The sequence below is a fragment of the Rhipicephalus microplus genome, chromosome X, assembly GCF_043290135.1.
Source record: "Rhipicephalus microplus isolate Deutch F79 chromosome X, USDA_Rmic, whole genome shotgun sequence".
In the NCBI taxonomy this organism is placed as follows: Eukaryota; Metazoa; Arthropoda; class Arachnida; order Ixodida; family Ixodidae; genus Rhipicephalus; species Rhipicephalus microplus.
In genome coordinates this window covers 441,067,567-441,085,689 of record NC_134710.1, presented here as the reverse complement: position 1 = coordinate 441,085,689, position 18,123 = coordinate 441,067,567, and the positions used below count along the sequence as shown (strand labels likewise).

Here is an 18,123-nt window from a genome sequence, read left to right as displayed (position 1 = left end):
CTGCAAAAATCTGTAGCATCTGTCAAGTATGAGAGACGTTACAGAAATTTGCAGTATGTGTCTGGTGCTTTCATTTTCCTTTTGTACCAACAAGTGGTCTGAGAGATAAACAGAAGGGGGGCGACAAGGGGGCAAAAAGGACGAGTCATTTCGTCAGTACGCACCATGACCTTGAGCACTTTCTTTTCCCTTTTACAGTGAAAGCTATTATGAGATCACAACTTGGGTCACCCGCAGTTGTCTGCTGCCGGTGTCCGTAACCATATCGCGCGAAATTAGAAAAAAACAAACTTAGCACCAATGAAATAGTGGTGCTCGAACCCGGGTCCGCTGGGTGCCAGCCCAGTATTCTACCACTGAGTGGTGCTTGTGGCTTGTTGACAAACTTGCCTTACACAGGCTTGATGTCGGGAAAGCAATCGCGTTATTACAACTTATAAAGCGTTTTAAAACAGCAAAACAAGAACCAGTCGTCGCACAATGCGAATAGCATAACGAGTGGGTCATCCAATGCTATAACCTATTACAAAAGCTTGTTCTTGATCACCTATTGACTGTGGCACATACCCACTAAAGCCATAATTCCTCATCGTCGTCAGCCACTGCATGAACAATTGGCAAAAAATTCTTTGCAAGTGTTTAGCCGACACCACGCTTCTCAGAAAAATGACGAAAAATAGCATAACGCATGCCGGCCTACTACCCCAAAAAATTTATTATTAATGCCCTAGTGGGTATCAAGCAAGTGTGCTTGGAGTAGTTACCCAATGAGTGTTTTGAAAAGGCTCTGAAAGGCCGCTCTTCTAGCTTTCGCTGTGACTGTGCTGCGCCTTCCACACAGGCCTGGCGTTTTTTTTTTTTTCATAATGATTACAGTTTACGTTCAGTGCGATAGGAGTGAGCACGTACGTGGTGGCATCCCATGATGGCCATGGTAATTATGCAGCTCACAATGGTGAAGTCAGCCAATGTCCGTGGCTGTGATAACGTGCGCAAGCGTAGGGGTGACGAGGATGTATATGACAGTGTGCCTGCTACACGTGTAGCAAGAGACACTCGACAAATGAGCACCATTTACGGTGGTTCAGAAGAGACTCAAGGAAAGGACTGACGAGCACGGCAGATGTAGCCGAGAGAAAATGATGCCCCCAGGGTGTGGGAGTAGCAACCAGCTGTGTACATGGCTAAGGTCACTGCACGTGCCCCTATGGTGTCAACGTCAGGCTTCAAGCTTCTTCCCGGTTCGTGGTGTCAGCAGATAGTCGCAAGGATGCTCGATCAGAAAACACCTGCGTTTTTATGGCAGGCAAGCTTTGGCTGGCGAACGCCAAAAAGGCGTACAGCCATTGCCATCCGACGGGCCCGACATCTACTGTTACGTCTGCTGTCATCGCTTCTGCAATGCTACCACATCAACCACCATCTTTGCCCGCACTTGTGAGCCCCTCCCCTATGCTGTTTGTGCCTGTTTATAACAAACGGTGAAGCTTTTTCTTTGAAGGAAAAGGCAGCGCTGCAAAGTTAAAGACCAAAACATCTGGTTTCCAGTGCTGCCATTAGCTACAGTATGTTCCAACTAGCCCCCATAGAAGCTTTTCTTTGAAAACTTGTTGCCCTTCATTCTGCACATATTATTTTACTTTGTTTGCTCATCCTTGTGCTCTGTAAACTGGAAACATAACGCCATGTTTGTAAACTAACAGCCTCGTTTCTTTCTAGCACTGTTACCTCAATGCTTTCTTTCACAAAAAGCAGCTCAGTGACAATGATGCAGTAATTTGGGTATATGGCATCATTTGCACAGAAAAGAGGCAGCGATTTATAGCTGACTTTGGGATTGATTGTGAATTCCAGGGCTATAATGTTTGGCTCGCATGTTCTCAAGGGCCTTGACTGCCAATCGGCAGTGTTTTATGACCATGCTCAAAAAGTCTTGCAGGGACCCTTTAAGACATCAATCACAGCTGAGCTGTCACTTAGTGAAATAAATCAATTGCTCAAACCAACTTTACAGTGAAGCCAAAGAACTTTCGAAGCCAATGCGCACAAAATGTGGGTTCCACAAAGATAAATATAAATAAATTCAATAAATATTTAGAAGTTTGCTTGACACAAAACATGGTGAAAGGCTTTACCTAACGCAAGTAGCATGCTCAAGTGTTCTTGATGTATAAGTGCGTTAAGTCATGTTGTGCAGGCAGACAGCATACCACCATTCACAAGACAGTATTGAAGCATACCACCATTCACAAGACAGTATTGAAACTGAAAGGAAAAGAAGAAATTTCTATGCAGGGCTTCTCTGCTAGGATGAGACAAAGTAAAGTCGAGCTGCTTCATAGCCGAGCTGGTGGCTCAATTTTCCTGAAAATACTACAAAATGTGGTGTGCCTTTCCCCAACATAATGAAAATGAGATAGATGTGGTGATGCTTTCTGGCACTACCTAGAAACACATGCAACGAGATTTGCAAAAAACTGCTCCACTGAATTACCAAGGTTTCCATATATACTTCTACATATATTAATAGATAAGCATTTTTTTTTTGTTTTCAGCCTCTCTTTTACCATGAAGCTGTATTTGCAGACTCTGTGCTGCTGTCGCTGTTCGATAAAATAGAACAAAGAAATGAATCAACCAAAAGATAAATTTTCTTAGACAGCCGAGGTTAGAACTTGGGCCCTCACTGTCTAAAGGCAAGTGTCATAATACTGGGCTATACATCGACCCTTCCAGAACATGAATTTATGGGAAGCACATATGAGCCCGGTCGTAGTTTCTGGTGGTACTTTTGGTACAAGATAGCTGGAAAAGCAATGGCCATTTTTCTTAGAAACTTGCATTAGTTGTAATGAACCAAGGCAAGGCATGTGGGCGTACAAGAGAATCACGTAGATAACAGAGAGTGTACACTTGGCACGATTCTGGTGGCAAATCGCATGATCAGGGGTGCAACAGCCAAAATAGAATTTGACGCAATTTTTAGAACAGCAAAATATTACTTTTGGTGCACTAGAATTCAAATTTGGAGCATGTTATGAAGAAAATAACAAATGTTTAATCATGAGAGACCTAATTTAGAGCAGTATAAAAAAGAAAGCTTACATTTAGGAAAAAAAATACACATACAAAACATTCAACCACTTAAATTATGCAGAGTGAACATGGGCACTGCTATTTCAATAAAAGTATTCTGAAGTAAAATTCTAAAAGAAAACAATGAAGTCCACGTTAGCGTTTCCCGTGTCAGTCGAATCCTTTGATCGACTCTGCAAATTCAAATGTAGCTCTGCCAAGCTGGCGACCTTGACATTTGGGAGGTTCGTAAAACCAAGGAGTAGGGATGGCGACAAAAAAACTGGTGCACAGGTGTGTGCGTGTATATTTTTCTTTTTTAGAGCAGCCAAAATGTCATTCGCTTCGCTGCTCCAAATAATTGCCAGTAACCTTTTAGATGTCAGTGGTCATACTGGCACTTAATTATGCCACGCATACATGCATGAGTAATTGAACAAAATATGATCTGTCCCTCGACTGGTGCTAATAGCCCCTTCCAAATCATAATACACTTTTCTGCGAAACACCGCTGTACAGCGGCAAAGGTGGCTTAGCAGCGTTCTGCACAGTTTTGAACAAGGTCAGCCAATTTTCAAACCATTACCTTCCTCCCCTCAAACCCCACGTCCACTCTACTTTTCTTTCACTGTTTAGGGCACAACTTGTAGGCTCGCTTACACTTACAAGGCATGTTCAAAGAAATGAAGTAACAATGGTGCGCGCCCGTAGGCCCGGCAATGGCACCGGATATCTAATGCCGCGACGACGCAACTTCAAGCATGAAATATGCCTTATGAGCCATTGCTATGGGAACCAGCATGGTGGCTGGCAATGACCACAATCACAGCCGGTCGACTAAGTATTCGCTGTGGTCAGCAGCATCACTCCATCTTATACTTTATCTGGTTAATTGCATCGTGCGAGTGCCCTCACCTAATGAGTGTATAACTTACACCGTGGATGAATTGATTGATATGTGGAGTTTAACGTCCCGAAACCACCATACGATTATGAGAGACACCGTAGTGAAGGGCTCCGAAAGTTTCGACCACCTGGCGTTCTTTAACGTGCACCCAAATCTGAACTCGCAACCCTACAGCATTTTCACCTCTATAGCAAATGCACCCGGTGCAGCTAGGATTCGATCCCATGACCTGCGGGTCAGCAGACGAGTACCTTAGCTACCAGACCAACACGGCGGGGCCTTACACCATGGCTTAGGGTCTGCGCGCTTGGTTTGATTGATGACGCAAAATACAAGTGGCCAATGTGGCCTCCATTCCTCGCGGAAATTAGCACACCTGAGATAATGTTGATGCTGGTCGGGCATTTTGGCACAGCACGACGCAATTTCAGCGACTGTCATGGTTTTGGCGCAGCTCGGCGAAACAATGGGGAATCGTATCAAATTGGCGCAATTGGTGCAGCTGTTGCACCCCTGCATGATGCAAAATGTTTGCCCCGATCCAATTGCCTGGGCCAGCAAGTCACGTGATCTCTCTTTGACCAATCAGGTGTAAGTGCATGCAATATCATCAGCCTGACTACACCTATGCCCACTGCAGGGTAAAAACCTCTCCCAGGTCCCACCAACCAACTTCGTTCTGTGCTTGCTGCTGCCACGCTATATAGCTGCAAACTTCTTAATATCACGTTTTGGTCTCCACCTCCCACACTTGCCTCCGCCAGCCAGTTACTTTTAGCGACCAAAGGTTATCCTGCCTTTGTACTACGTGACCTGCCCATGTCTATTTATTTTACTTGTTTTCGAGTATGATGTTCTTAAAACCCGTTTGTTCTCTGACCTACTCTGCTATCTTCCTGTCTCTCATGGTTGCATCTATAATTTTCCTTCCCATTGCGTGTCATCCCATCACTGTGTCATTCTCGATTCAGGTTCAAGCCTCTTTATAAGCCTCAATGTTTTAGCTTTCAGACAAGATACAGCAGTAGTATACCTTCCTCTTGAGAGATAGAGATAGACTTAACTTTCAGGCAAGATACAGCAGTAGTATACCTTCCTCTTGAGAGATAGTGAGAGACTACCATTCATGATTTCAGAGTGCCTGCCAAATGTGATCCACCCCATTCTTATTCTTCTAGTTATTTCACTCTCACGGTTTGGCTCCATGGTTTTTACCTGTTCCAAGTAAATGTAGTCCTTTACAGCTTTCAGTGTCTCACCAGCTATCACAACATGCTGTTCTTTGCTGAGACTGTCACGCATTACTTTAGTTTTGTGCATATAAATTTTCACACCTCCTCTACTGTTTTTTTTGTCCACTTCAGTAATCATCAGCTGTATTTCGTCCCCTGAGTAACTCATCAAGGGAATGCCATGAATGAATCCCAGGTTACTAAAACACTCTCTGTTAACTCTTATCCCTAACTCTTCGCAATCTAGAGCCCTGAAAATCTCCTGCAAGCACACAGTAAACCGAACTGGAGAGATTATTTTTCCCTGACTTACACCCTTTTTTAGAGGAAACTGATATGCAAGAAGCCACTTAATGAGCTAGCACTGAAAGGGTAAAGTACAGGCATTCGATGCCTCACTTTGGAATAGATACTGTACTCTAACCCAAGAAATCAACCTTAAGGTTGGTGCAATGAGTGATAAGCAGACTGGTATCATTAAGGGTGTGACATAGAAGTTGAAGGTACAGTCATTAGGCAGGATGTTAACCCAAGCTCTCCCGGAAGACAAAAAACTTTATTAAAAAATGCCAGAGCATGAAAGCCTCAAGTGCAACTGACAAAATGTAGCTAGAGAAGCTTTCGAAGTTAATCAATAGTTATTAAGCATAAGGTAGCCAACATAAAAAAGTATAACATGGAGTTAATTGAGCATGCTGCAAGGAGTGGAAGAAACTTTGAATGCAAAACTTATGCATAAACAAGACTCAGATGTATGCATTAAGGGACAAGGAAGGCGAGGTCACAACCAATATGGAGAAGATTGTTGAGGCGGCGTAAGAGTTCTAGAAAGATTTGTACGGTAACCGATGGTAAGAAACAGTAATAGTCCAAAAGATCCGACATCCCACCACTAATGACAGGGGAAGTAACGAAAGCCCTGGAGGAAATGCGAAGAGGCAAAGCCGCTGGTGAGGACAAGGTAACACCAGACCTGTTGAGAGATGATGGAGATATTGTGTCAAAAAACTGGCCACCCTGTATACAAAGTGTCTCTTGACGGAAAGGGTAGCAGAATCTTGGAAGAATTCCAACATCATCTTAATTTATAACAAAAGGGGACGTCAAAAAGTTGTAGAATTATAGGCCAATCAGGCTACTGCACGGACTTGCCACTGCACGGACTTGCACAAGCTCGGCTGACTTTTGTCGCCGTTGATTTCCCGGCCGCGAACTTAAACATCGTACCATGCGGGCTACTCTTGGATCAGCCTATAAGTGCAATCTTGAGTGCAACTTTGAGTGCAATGTTGTCTTGTAAAACTTCCTGCGACATCATGCCAAACCGTAGGCTAGGTTTAATCAGCATCCGTTGCTTCTCATTGGCAGTCGTTGCTTTTCAGTGGTGGTCGCGGGCGATCAGTCGGGGTTTTGTACGGAATCGACGCAACTTTTTGAGGTGGTTCTACTAGAAGGAAAAGGGGCATGGGTAACACTTGTAACACATAAATGATGGTTCGCCCTTCGATTGCGATGTCTTTGGGTATGAGGTGTGAGCCTGTGAAATCGAACGATCTGTAGCAGTCAGCACACAATATTTCGGTCGTGACAATGCGCATAATCTAAGTGGCCTGAAATGTATTTGACGAAGTTCCGCAATGGCACTTCCTTTTCATAGTCATAGTTTTTCCCCTCCCTGCATTTATTTTATTGACTATGCAGGTCTTTCGATGTTAATTTTTGGAAGTTTGAATGTTTGTAAGCACTCCGAATTGCATGCCTCGATTCTACGCGAGACTACATGCTCAACACGTTTTGTGCTAGTATGGCCTACGAAGAAGGTTGTTTCAACTGTAGTGCGCACATTTGTAACTACGGAGACTTGCGTTACCAGCGGCCTATGCTGTAATCGGAAATGAAGTTTTCGGAAATTTTATCAGGTGCATCCCGAACTTGGCGCTTGATTTTCCGGAAAAAAGGTGTTTATGCTGGTAAATATGTTCAAACTTAATGGTGGTTACTGATTCGTGAGCTTACAGTCCAATTATTTCACAGCATGCACCCAGCAGCATTTTTATATCTTGATTACTTTATAAACAAAATCATCCCAGGAATATCGGTCTAATAATCTTATTTATATACCGTATTTACTCGCGTAATTAATGCACTTTTTCCCTTGAAAAATCGGAGCAAAGTTAGGGGGTGCATTTATTATGCGGGGCAAATTTTATGAAAACTATTTCAGAATGAGCAAAAAATGCGGTAATGCAAAAAAAAAGTTAGGTTGCTTAGATCGCAATTGGCATACGCGTACACTGTTTGGAGACAGCTTCTTTGTTGCACTTTACTTATCTTCGGTGGTTGATAGCGCTATCTTGCGCAAACTGTCCCCACGTAGCCCACGCACGCCTTAAAGCATTTCGCGGCTATCTCTTCTCGCAATAATTTAACCGCAACAGTGGTATCTGCTGTGTTCTCAAGGGGCACCCAGAAGCGTGCGCTACGAGGTTACAACGCACTTTTCTAACTTCGCGGCAACCTCGCACAACACCACGATGACGCCATTCACATTGTAGCAAGTAACCAACATTGCAGCAAGCTACCCCCGAAGCATCAAAACAAACCGTCAATAACAAGATTAACAACAAAATACGACCGCCGCCTCGCTCCCACATGAGAAGTTCCTGCATGCGCAGAGAACAAGTGAGGCGAGAATTGGGAGAGCTACCATAATTACTCTTATCTAACGCGCACCTTTTTTCCGGTTAAGCGAGCTCATAAATCGCATGCGCGTTAGAATCGAGTACGAAAAAAAAAAAAAATGAATACGGTCATTTTATTGCCATCGGCATTTCCAAAATGACCGCCCCCTCGTGCGTCGGCATGGCGCGTCGGCCATTTCTGCTTATGTGTTTTCCATGTGCAGCACTTCGTACGTCTGCTGAGGAGTTCGTCATCTTGTAGTGCACTAGCATCGACGGCATGGAAGGACCGACTCCAAAAACTCGAGTGCACCACGATGCCGCTTTTAAAAGAAAAGTCATCGCGTGTGCAGAAACGAACAGAAATCGGGCCGCATCGCGGCGGTTCGGAGTTCCCGAAACGTGCGTGCGGGACTGGCGGAAACAAAAGTAGAAGATTGTCGACAGCAACGCTTCACGCAAAGGCTTCAGTGGACCACAGCAGGGTCGGTTTCCGCAAATTGAAGAACTACTCGGCGAGTATGTGCTTGATCAGCGAGCGGCACAGCGGCCCGTGAAGACAGAACTGCTCCAAGTGCGGGCTATGCAATTAGCCTTAGAAAAAGGTCTAACGCGGAGCCAGTTTAAAGCGAGCAGGTGCTGGCTAACTAACTTTATGAAGAGGAAAGGCTTTTTTCTCCGAAGGTGAACGGGCATATGCAAAAAGTTTTGCGGAGGAGTACGATGAAAAGCTTCACAGTTTTCAGAGGTTCGTCCTAAACTTGCGGCACAACAACGGCTACCTGCTTGGGCAAATTGGGAATGCCGATCAGACGCCTCTTTACTTTGACATGCCTGGCACCACAACCGTCGAGAAGAAGTGGGCGAAGGAAGTTCGCGTGCTGACATCGGTCCACGGTAAAACTACAGTGATGGCAAGAGTGGGCACGGCGGACCATCAGCAGGCATGTGGCTTAACAAGCCGCTCTTCTGCTTTTCCCAGGTTTTTCTACTTGGTCTTGCCGGTGCGTTCGTTCAACCGGATCTTCACACTGGCTTCGTGTTTAATCATGGACTGTCCACGTGGCTGGTGCCTCGTCACTCATGCCGTCAGCGATTGGAAAAGCCAACTGCGCAGACTCCGCACCACGTGACGTCAAGTTCGACACCTTTAAAACTCGGCCTCCAGGATTTCGTCTTCAGTGGGCACGGCGGACCATCAGCAGGCATGTGGCTTAACAAGCCGCTCTTCTGCTTTTCCCAGGTTTTTCTACTTGGTCTTGCCGGTGCGTTCGTTCAACCGGATCTTCACACTGGCTTCGTGTTTAATCATGGACTGTCCACGTGGCTGGTGCCTCGTCACTCATGCCGTCAGCGATTGGAAAAGCCAACTGCGCAGACTCCGCACCACGTGACGTCAAGTTCGACACCTTTAAAACTCGGCCTCCAGGATTTCGTCTTCAGTGGGCACGGCGGACCATCAGCAGGCATGTGGCTTAACAAGCCGCTCTTCTGCTTTTCCCAGGTTGGTGCCTACTCCAGTAGCACTAAGAGTGATTACCGATGTCTTTTGGTCTTGCCGTGCCCGCAACAGTGTCTCACACTTTTACATGATGTATATTGTGTATGCATGCTACTTTTGTGCGGGGATGTCGAGACGAACCCTGGGCCAGTTATAGAGGATCAACTTAAGCAACTCTTGGCCGGTCAAAACAAAATCTCTGAAGATATAGCTGCTCTGAGGACTAAGCAAGATAACATGCAAATGCTTATTACCACCCTAAATGCGAGGTTTGCTGAATTGGAACAGCGAACTGCTCAAATTGACACTTTAGAACAAACTATAGCTTCTCTTGAGGCAAAGATCACCGACTTGGAAGACCGAAGTAGACGATCCAATTTATTAGTTTTTGGCGTACAGGATGACCAGACTGAAACTGAAAATGATTTGAAAGATATAGTTCTCACGAAAGTTTTTTCTGGTAAACTTGGTGTCGCATGCAAATCTGTCGGCCGGATTCACAGGTTAGGCAAGCCTGGCAAGGATCGCCCGATTATAATTTACTTCCAAGATTTTAATGAAAAAGAACTCATCCTAAAAAACGCTCATAAGCTGAAAGGAACGAAAATATCAGTCCAAAGCGACTACTCTAAACAAACACTCAGGAAGCGCAAATTATTGTGGGAAAGTGCTAGGAATGAAAAATTGCAGGGAAAGAAAGTTCATCTTTCAAATGACTGGCTGCGGGTTGATAAAGAAACGTACATTTGGGGCGACAAAAAGAACTGCAGAGTAAAGCTAGCCAATTTTCAGAGTGGATTAGTGGCCCCTTGACGTAAACCGCCTGAAGAGAAAGAGTTTCGGCTGTTGAATTTAAATGCACGAAGTATTGCAAATAAATCTGAACAGCTTGAGGCTATCACCCTGGCTAATAACCCACATGTGGTAACTATTACGGAAACCTGGCTGCGAGGTGAAATTTCGGATGAAGACGTTTTCCCCCCATCGTATTGCGTTTTCCGACGAGATAGGCCGTCAAGGGGGGGAGGCGTCGCTGTCTTGGTCAAAGGAAACATTGATGCCCATATCCTCAGTCAAATCGACAACCATGAAAGCATTGCAATAAAACTATCTTGTTTCGGCAGATCATTTTTGTTATTCGCGGTTTATCGCCCTCCTGACTTACCACCTCAGTTCTTAAGCGATCTGAGAAACCACATGTTAACGTTCAAACAAGAAAATATATTCCTTGTGGGCGATTTCAATCTACCGGAAATTGATTGGAACCGTCCTTCCCCGTCCCCTGTTCGTTGCACAAGCTCCTCACATTTGCTTGATATAATGCTAACCCACAATTTGCACCAAATAGTAAAACAACCTACACGTATTCAGGGTGCTTCTGCGTCTATTCTTGATCTTGTGTTCGTCAGTCAATCAAGTGAAACTTTTAGAGTGTCTGTGGAACGTGGCCTATCAGACCACGATATGGTTGTGTTTTCTTTTCCTGTGAACGCCAAGTATGAAACGCCTCGTGCGAAAAAAACTGTTGTAAAAGATTTCTCGTGTGCCAGGGATGAAAGTGTGCTTGACTTTTTCTAAATTTGTCTGAGTGATTTTAATGGCTCTGATACTGCTGACTTATGGACGAGGTTTAAGGAAATATGTACTTATTGCCTCAATAACTTCATACCAAACAAAGTTAGGAAAACTCGTAAAAACAATCCCTGGATCACGCGCGATGTTTTGCATGCGAAAAGAAAAGTCAAGCGTTTGAAGCGTAAAGCTGCCTGTCCAAGTATTATCGGTGTTGCGCAGTCTAACCTCAAAGATGCCGTGGTATGCGCAAGGCGACGTTATTTTGAACAGACCCTGCCAGACTTTATTCGCTCTGCTCCGCATAAATTTTGGGACTTTCCTGCGCAAAAAGAAAAAAACAATTCAACCAATGCTACATGAGGGTGTCGCCATCACTGATAAGCATAGCATTGCTGAAAACTTCAATAAGTATTTTCATAGAATTTTTCTTAAATCTGATGATGCAATGCCTTGCTCCGTATTATCTTCCGCAAGCGAAGCTGATATTGTCTCACAGCCTGGCGTATTTTCCATCTTGTTGAACCTCAAAACGAAAGCGTCAACCGGTCCTGATGGCATTCCGAATATTTTTTTTGCGCCGCTATGCTGAAATCATATCCCAATTTTTAGTAATCATTTTTCGAGCATCTCTTTTGTCTGGTGTTGTACCTGAGGATTGGAAATTAGCCCGCATAGTTCCAGTATTTAAAAAAGGCGACGAGACGCTGTTTACTAATTACCGTCCAATCTCTCTGACTTCTTCTTGTTGTAAACTTCTAGAACACATTATAGCCGACTACATTATAAATTTTTTAAACAGAAACAACTTATTATCTGACTGTCAACATGGCTTCAGGAAAGGATTTTCCACGGTCACGCAACTCACTTCTATTGTTCATGACTTTGCTAGCGTTCTTGATAAAACTGGTCAAGTTGATGTTATTTTTCTAGACTTCCAAAAAGCCTTTGATTTAGTTTCCTATGTTCATTTAATGCACAAGTTAAAAGTGATAGGTCTTGCAGCTTTTGTAACCAATTGGATCTCTTCCTACTTGTCGAACCGCTTCCAATATGTTTGCATCGATGATCGTTCCTCTACTCGGCTTCCTGTTCTTTCGGGTGTTCCACAAGGCAGCGTATTAGACCCGTTATTATTTCTAATTTATATTAATGATCTTGTATCCCTTATTAGTGATCGCGTGAAAATTAAATTATTTGCCGATGACTGTATTCTATACAACAAAATAACATGCCCTGATGACCAACAAATGCTAAACACAAACCTTAATTATGTTCAGGCGTGGTGCGAAAAATGGGGAATGAAGCTCAATGCCAAAAAATCCGTTTTTATGAACATAACTAACAAAAAGAATAAGCTGTCCTTCCCTTACAATCTTCCGTCACAACCGTCAGAATAAGTATCAGAATATAAATATCTAGGCATCACTATAACAAATAACTTGAGCTGGAACAAACACGTAACAAACACATGTGCAGCTTCATTCCGAAAACTTTGCTTCCTTAGACATAAGCTTAGAAAGGCCCCAACAAACGTTAAGCTACTCGCCTATATATCCATAATTAGACCGCGACTGGAATACGCCTGCACTGTCTGGGATCCTCACACAAAAAGTAATATTAATGCTCTTGAAATGATACAGCGTAAATCCGTTCGATTCATTTTTTCAAGCTATTGTCCCAGTGACTCGCCGACTAGATTAATGGAAGAGCATGGCATTCCAACACTTCAATCACACCGTCAAATTCTAAGGTTAAAATTTCTATTCTTGCTTAAAAATAACAAACTTTCAGTTAAACCCGAGGAATTCCTTCAGCCACTCACTTCCCGACAAACACGGCATAGACACCTCGAATCTCTGACTCCGTACAGCGCTCGAACTAATATTTTCAAGTTTTCCTTTTTTCCGCGTACTATTACAGATTGGAATAAACTAACTGAATCGGCTGTGACCAATATTCACTCCTTTGAACAATTGGAATTCTGATTGCTTTGTTTTGCAACTTCGATGTACTCTTGTGTATGTGTTCAATATATTTCCAACAGTTTACCACGTGTATTGCAGATTTTTGTAACTTTGATGCATTCCTGTATTTGTTCAAACTATCTTAATCAGTGTATCATGTGTATTGTGCCTAAATTTTGTTTTTCTCGTGATGCCCCTCCTGCTTGGGCCCTTCAATGGGCTTGCAGTATGTCTTAAATAAAATAAATAAAATAAAATAATAATGCTCTGTTACACGTCAGATGGGCACAAGCTTCCCCCGTACCTCATATTTAAATGGAAGACGCTCCCGAAAGGAGTTCTTTTTTCCAGTGGTGTGATCGTGCGGGACAGCGAGAAAAATGGGTGCGCGTTCCGATTGATGTCTTACTTTTTTTTTCGTCGTGGAAATCGGGTGCGCGTTACAATCGAGGGCGCGGTAGAATCGAGTAAATATGGTACCATGTTGCGGAAATTCTTACCATCTTTTCTGGGCGACAAGCGATTTTTTCTGGTTGTTCATAAACCTGCGACGCGATAGCCCCGAATGACCCTTTGCGACAGCAAATCCTGTCACCGACGCTCGAAAATCGCGTGCATGTGATGTCGGTTGGTGCGGGCAGTTTCGTGATCTTTGCTTGCTGTGTGTTTATCAGCTGCAATGTCTTTACACTCGCACCATTCGTGAACCACGCTGTGGTGCACAGGTAAAAAAGATGGGGGACGTGCCCTGCACAGATAAAAAGAAAAACAATACGGCACGCTGCAACGGGCGAAGGGAGGGGGGGGGGGGGGGGGCTGGCATAACAATAAAAATGGAAGGAACACACTTGTAAGGAGGTGCTAGGTATGGTTAGCTGGATTGCTGCGGATGAATGTAGGGGGTGCATTTATTATGCGAGTGGGTTCATTACGCGAGTAAATATGGTATTTACTTATATTTTTTTTTACAACGAAGAATTGGAACTTGTGTCATCTAGATATGTTAAGTTTCCTGAGGATGTTTTCATATTTCACAGATGATGCACAAAACTACTATCAATAACATTAGAAAACTTAAATCATACACTGTGTTAGCAGAAAGCTAGTTTACCTATAAAATGATACCAGTCTGGCGTTTATATTGTTTACACCAATTTACCACACCTTAGAGAGTAACTTTAGTCCATTTAGTTTTTTCCTGCATTTAATGGTTCCAGAAAAAAAAACAAAGAACAGTTTGTTTTCTTATAAATTACCAGTTTTTGTTCTGCACCCTGACTCCTCTAGTCGAGGGTGGTGAATGTACTTATTGAGGTTAGGGCCAAGTGCACAGCAGAGCAACGTAATGTTACATGCATCTTGTGCTACCTTACGAAGCAAATGTATTTGGCCGCAAGGTTTTTTGGTGGGCTAGTTGGTTAATGACTAACATAGAGAACAGTGCAAAAATAAATAGAACAGAGTGTATTTTACAAGAGCGACGGCTTACTGCTCACAGCAATGTTTTGTGTGTGTGTGTGTATGATATATATTGTTATATATATTGATATATATTGGAGGAAAGGGTTCTCGGACATTAGGTGCCGGCCAAGAAGCCGACTCACGTAAGTTGAGCTCTTCGCCCACTACTTGGCGAATCATTGACGCGAGATCCGATTGGGTTAGATGCACGTCGACGCTGGCGACATTGGTGATGTTGGGCAGGCGGCCGAACTGTGGTGTAATTCGCTGTGCTTTCAACGCTTCAAACATACAGCAGTGCTTGATAACGTCACTTACACGCTCCAAACTTTTTTTTGCAATGAGGAAGTGGTAAACCTCCTCCGCGATTCCTTTTAGAAGATGACCAACCTTGTCCTCTTCTGTCATCCATCCAGTGCCCTGCACAACTTGAGCACCTCCTCGATATACATCGTGCAGGTTTCCCCAGGGACATGCGCTCGTTGCATAAGAGTTTGCTCGGCACGCTTTTTCTTCGCTGCCGGATCCCTGAAGCACAACTTGATTTCATTGACGAACTTCCGCCACGTCGTCAGGCTTTCTTCGTGGTTTTAAAACCATACTGATGCAGTTCCTTTGAGAAAGAGTCCCACATTATTGAGCTAGCCAGTGGCATCCCAGCCATTAAACCGACTCGATCGTTCGTAAAAGCTGAGCCATGAGTAGACATCTCCAGCTTGTCCAGCAATGAGGCTGGATGTAGGGCTGCTACGGAATGCGGGAAGCAGGTGGCTCGTTGTCATTGTTGTCCTGAAACGCCATCGCAGGTGGCAGACCAGCAAGTCATCGGCTTTGGTGAAGCTACTCGTATTGCACCTCAGTGGTCGATGAGTCACCATTCGGCGGGGGCACCATTATTGTACCCAGCACCTCCACCAAAACTGTTACAATGAGACGTGTTTATTGAAGAACGAACAGTGAAGGATAGCCGTGCTGACACCAAGCTGCTTCCAAACAGACCACTTTGTTCTCCTCTTCCTTCCTTCACACGTTGCCGCTTCAGCGTAACAATATATATATATATTTTAAATTACATTCAGTTCTCATAGTCCAGCCAAACAGCTAGTATACACAGCTGAGCCCACATATAATGGCCCCCCCCCCTTAAAACAAAGTTTCGCTTGAAACGAACTATACGTGCATGATCGTGGAAATATATGTTATTACAATCGCACAAAATGACACTTACAATGAACGTCTTTGAGCATCGCCGATCGGTTACAGCTAACAAAGTCAGCGCTCTTGCGATTTTCCAAGAAACCAGTTTCGACCACCGATAAGCCATCGGCGAGGTGCCCATGCATTATTATTGTGAAACGCCAACCCTGCCTCTGCAGCCCTTTAGTTCTCACTTTCCCTGACCATTCTTAGTAACGCACCACCTCCGTGCTTTGACCCCCCCCCCCCCCCGCTACTCTTAGCACCCCGCATTGCCAGACGAGGCCAGTGTTTTCACACCACCACCGATCTTTTGAAGACTGGTCGGCTGACTAATTTCCCCTCAGTTTTTGACTGCTGGTTTTGTTACACTTTCGTTGGCATCGCTGGCCTCGAGTGACCAGACCATTTGCCAACATAGTTGGCCATAAACTGTACTTGATTGTCCGCATCTGTCTCCTGTCTGCATTCGCGTTGCATCATTTCAGTGCATGCGTTTCCGCCACCGACTTTGATAATTCGTGATTCGTTTCGTGTTTAGGACCTGTTCTCGCTCATTTTGCACTCGGCTCAACATGCCATCTGCATGCAATCGGAAGCATAAAAAAAAGCTTTTCTACAAACAAATAGAGAATTATTGAAGTCGGGGTGGCCGCGCAAGTCTGCCGGCGCTACAATTTGATTCTTTGACCTTTTCATGCGCCGACCACTCTCCCAAGTGTTCCCAAGCATGAGTTCAGCATTTCCTGGAGCTATCAAGCAAGTAGGCTTGTGCGAATATTCGAATGCTTCGAATATTCAAAAGAATAGTAGATTATTCGAATTCGCTTCGATTCCAATTTAAATTCATGAAAATTTCAAAGTATTCGCAATGAACGAATAGGCTTACACAAGTCCACATGTATCCCCAGTAAAGATGGTTGAACAGCACTGTAGAAGTGCTAAGCCGTGAAAGCGCCTAACCACAGGAAATGTGCTCTGCCACGAAGCCCCACTTCAAATTTAAAGGGCCCTGCAATACTTATTGAGCATGGTCAGAAAACGCTTCAGATCGTTAGTCGTGGCTACAAGGAACACGTGAGCCAAATATTATAGCGCAGCGCGTGACCTGCGATTCACAGTAAATTCTCAAAATCAGCTAAAAATTGCTTTCTTCTCTCGGCAAATGACCCCACAAGCTAAAAAATCGCTCATTGCAGCCATTGAATCAGCCATTGGCTGATTTGAGTATATCGCATTTGGTCGTTACTGCAACCACCGCGGGAGGCCACGACTTGTCCACGCCCACATGCGCGATAGCACTGAAAAGCCGAAGGAAAAAAAAAGATAAACAGTGCTCAAGATCATGAGGCACGCGTCACATATTTAATTAATTTTGCCATGCCATCTGCCACCCTGCTTAGCTTCCAGCACTTTTGTCAAGAAGAGAAGAGAGAAGGCAATTGCAGCTTGAGACAAATTTTTGCAACTCCGCACACTGGACAGATTGTAAAAGATGATTTTGCGTCAGTGAATTCGTGAAGCAATAAGCTTCTTTACTTAGTGAATCCATACCGTGGCGACTTGAAAAAAGTGTTGCAGGGCCCCTTTTAATGAACAAATTACCCTCAAATTTATTCTTAAGTTTTTTTTAAGCTTAAAAGCTTATTATGCTGGCGTACAGGCTCAAAGTATAATAAATTTTAAAATGTTACCTATTTTACAGGTTATCACTTGCATCCTACTGAAAGTCAAATCCTGCTACTACTCAGTTGTTTAGACTTCCTTTGAATGAAAAGAAAAAAATATTGTGCAGGTTAGTTAGGTAATGATGAATATACACATTTTTCTTTATATGTCATATATATATTCAATTTCGATTTGAAGTTATTGAACCGAAATCGCTATTAGCAGAAGCCTACAAACAAGCTACCTGACCTGCCTCTTTCTCACGTATTTTGGTTTTCAAGTTCGCCTTTCCGCCGTATACTCCCCTACTCTTTCGCATTTCTCGCGCAAGTCTGCTCTCCTCTCTTTATTGCAACTCCACCCGTCTCCACCACTCTGCAACCCGCCTTGCTGGCTTGAATTCAGAAGTTTCGTTTTCTGACTAGAAACAGGCGCAGACGAGTTCCGCATGTGCTGGGTTCTATGTTGCGCGTGCGCATATTGCTCACTGTTGTGCTTGTGTGGTCAGGATGGCGTACGGGTGGCCTTCCATGCCTTTTCCTGCCGCAGAACGAAATGCCGAAAGTGTGATCGCTTAGCTTGGGCGTAATTCACGCATTTGAGACTAATTATAGGTGCCACATTGCGGAGCACTTGCTCACATCTGTTGATTGCCTGGCAGCTAACTTGCAGCATTGAGTGTCCCTGTATACAGATGTGGAGATGGTGAAGGTTTCGTGGGTGGCAGTGGTGGAGACATGTGCACAAAACTGTTTTCGTGAGGCTGACTTTATTGATGTCGGACCGGATGCTGAGCCCGAAGCTTCCGAACAGGGTCACTCTGGTGGTGATTCGTCGCCGACTCTGACATGGGAGGGCATGT

The 18,123-nt window shown here is 44.1% G+C and overlaps 1 protein-coding gene across 1 annotated transcript in view; it reads right to left on the bottom strand.

Annotated features, from left to right (window-relative positions):
* Positions 1-18,123, bottom strand: part of l(2)37Cb (DEAH-box helicase 16 lethal (2) 37Cb) — a 211,117-nt gene that overhangs the window by 11,461 nt on the left and 181,533 nt on the right. The gene's annotated exons all lie outside the window — the stretch shown is intronic.